The 452-nt window shown below is 50.0% G+C and overlaps 1 pseudogene; it reads left to right on the top strand.

Annotated features, from left to right (window-relative positions):
- The first annotated feature begins 300 nt into the window (after window positions 1–300).
- On the top strand, window positions 301–409 carry LOC111651480 (5S ribosomal RNA; annotated as a pseudogene).
- The last annotated feature ends 43 nt before the right edge of the window (window positions 410–452 follow it).

The following is a 452-nucleotide window of genomic DNA, read 5'->3' as shown; positions in this document are numbered from 1 at the left end:
CTGGGAATACCAGGTGCTGTAAGCTTTTTGGCATCTCTTTGCAATCAGCAGAGGACGCTGCTGCTCCTGCTTCAACAACCTGTTACTCTGCACCTGGCTGCACTTTTGGGGACGGGACAGCACAGATCACAATGTAAAGACACTTTTGTATTAAAATGTTACAAAGTTGACATGTTGAGAGCCAAAGCAACAAGCAAACGCTGAAAAGGAAAAGCTCCTGCGCTAGACATAAACACGTAGCTTCGCGCATGAAGGACATGATCGTCATGTTTAAAGAGGGTATTTGTCGCGCTCCCTCTCGCTTACGGCCATACCACTCTGAACACGCCCGATCTCGGAAGCCAAGCAGGGTCGGGCCTGGTTAGTACTTGGATGGGAGACCGCCTGGGAATACCAGGTGCTGTAAGCTTTTTGGCATCTCTTTGCAATCAGCAGAGGACGCTGCTGCTCCT

Source organism: Seriola lalandi, unplaced genomic scaffold (assembly GCF_002814215.2).
Source record: "Seriola lalandi dorsalis isolate HSWRI2012SDOR001 ecotype SW California unplaced genomic scaffold, Sedor1 jcf7180001973126, whole genome shotgun sequence".
In the NCBI taxonomy this organism is placed as follows: domain Eukaryota; kingdom Metazoa; phylum Chordata; class Actinopteri; order Carangiformes; family Carangidae; genus Seriola; species Seriola lalandi.
This window is presented reverse-complemented; position numbering and strand designations above follow the sequence as displayed.